The sequence below is a fragment of the Malus sylvestris genome, chromosome 13, assembly GCF_916048215.2.
Source record: "Malus sylvestris chromosome 13, drMalSylv7.2, whole genome shotgun sequence".
In the NCBI taxonomy this organism is placed as follows: Eukaryota; Viridiplantae; Streptophyta; class Magnoliopsida; order Rosales; family Rosaceae; genus Malus; species Malus sylvestris.
In genome coordinates, this window is record NC_062272.1 from 39656712 (window position 1) to 39658815 (window position 2104).

At 34.7% G+C, this 2104-nt stretch overlaps 1 long non-coding RNA gene across 1 annotated transcript; it reads right to left on the bottom strand.

The window, feature by feature from the left end:
• Positions 1 to 807: 807 nt before the first annotated feature.
• On the bottom strand, positions 808 to 1492 carry LOC126596874 (uncharacterized). Its single transcript, XR_007614053.1, has 2 exons — positions 1382 to 1492; positions 808 to 1167 (listed from the first exon to the last, which is right to left on the bottom strand). It is a non-coding gene; the product is annotated as an uncharacterized LOC126596874 (long non-coding RNA).
• Between the last annotated feature and the right edge of the window lie 612 nt (positions 1493 to 2104).

Below are 2104 nucleotides of genomic sequence, written 5' to 3' on the forward strand. Positions count from 1 at the left end.
TAAGAAAAAAGGGTTCATATTACTTTTAACTTTAGAAAAAGAGATTACTTTAAGTTTACGAAAAGAGATTACTCTTAAGTTTACAAAAAGAGATTTTACTTTAACTTTAGGAAAAGAGATTACTTTAACTTTGGATGAGGATCTTCTCCGGATTCTTTGTGGGGATCCTAGATATCCTCACATCTTAGTCGTTCATCATACATTGTACGATCATTTTTCGTTAGGTATTATTTGTGTCTAATTTTAAATAAAAAAAAGTTCAAATAATTTATATTTACATGATGTACAATGAATGACTAGAATGTATTCCTAAGATCACCACAATTTGAGTCTGGATGGGATTCAAATCCTTGAACTTTAGAAAAAGACATGAAGTTGGAACCAATGAAAAAGGGAAATCAAGATAAAAGCAAGTTTAACTGTCCTTTTGTTATTTGTTAAAGGTTGGACTGCTGATCCTCATTAATACATTTTAATGGCAAATGATTCAATGAACTATTGATACGAAATATGTAATTTAACGAAAGGAATATGATACTACATTTCCCGAATTGGTCATATATAATAGGAAGATGACTTAATGCAAATATGCTACCACTGTCATTTTTTTTTTAACAAACGATATTATCTACATTAAAGAAGAATTGATGAACTTAGCCTGACATTGGACTAACAATAATATGGTTCAAATTCACTTTTGACGAGAATCAAACCTAAAACCTCTTACTTACAAGTAAAAAATAATACTAGTAGACTGTAGTATTAAATGACACCACTGTCCAAGTTAAAAGCCCCTTCCCTCGGCTCTTTTTGACAAAAAAAAATACACATTATTGGTCATTCACCCGATACAGTTATCGATGTCAATAAAATGATGCAAGAAATACGTCTTAGGTTTCTGCATATTAAACATATATAAAAAAATTATTCTATCAGAAAGGAAAAAAAATGGTGCTGTAATAAACAAATCTAAACATCAATCTTTTTAACTTAAAGAAGAGCGAAAAAGGGATTCTTGATTGCACAGTCGAGCTCCGATCCAGCTGAGTTCAGCACTGCCATGTCAACCTTTTCCCTAGGAAGAAGCAAGAACTCTCCCCCTTCCATTCTCTCAAACTCGCACAATTCAAGAAACTCGACGCCGCCTTTTACTGAACGAACCCTTTCCTGCGTAGGCAATGAGTGATTTGACAACAAATGAAAAGAAACCTAAGTTAGTGACCAAATCAAGAAACATGGACATTAAAAGAGTAAACTAGACCAGTATACGGATCTGATTCTGATTGGATCGGCCTAATCCACATTTGATCCATTTATCAATGGTATTTTATCGGATTGTATCAACTCAAATCCATATCTGATTTGTTAGCTAACAGGTTACCAGATTCGGAACATCACATTGAGAATATCAATCCATATCACATCGGATTCAGATCAAATATGGATCAAAAACTATTGGACGATATGGGCTATGATATGGGGTGACTGGTACCTAGGGATGGGCAAAATACCCATGGGTATGGTAACCGCGGTTACCCGCCCATTTAAAGTTGACGGTTATGGTTATGGGTAACCGTTTAGACAAATAAACGGTTATGGGTATAACCGTTTATCCATGAAATTTAAATGGGCGGTTATGGGTATTATCCGCAGTTATAACGGGTATCCATCGGTTATGGGTAATATTCATAATTATAACGGGGTATCCATTTACCCATTTAATTTAATATATGTAAAATTATAAAAAAAAATTAAAAACCCTCAAAGAATAAGTTACAACTCCGTCACTCTCTCTCTCCGCCTCTCGACTTCGTCACTCTCTCTCTCCGTCACTCACACTTCACAGATACACAGAAAAGGGTTAGAATAACGAACTTTTCTGTTTATTATTCTCCGCTTATTCTCTCTCTCTCTTCACTCACACTTCACAGATACACATCTCATACAACACCTTCTTGTATGAGCCTTTAAATAGAACCAACAACTCTACCCGCCAAGTTACAACCTAATCATTTGTTCTATTTTGTTATCCTTTTTGTTCTCTCTCTCTCCCTCTCTCTCTCTCTCTCTCTCTCTCTCTCTCTGTTTTCATTTGCGCTTGCTT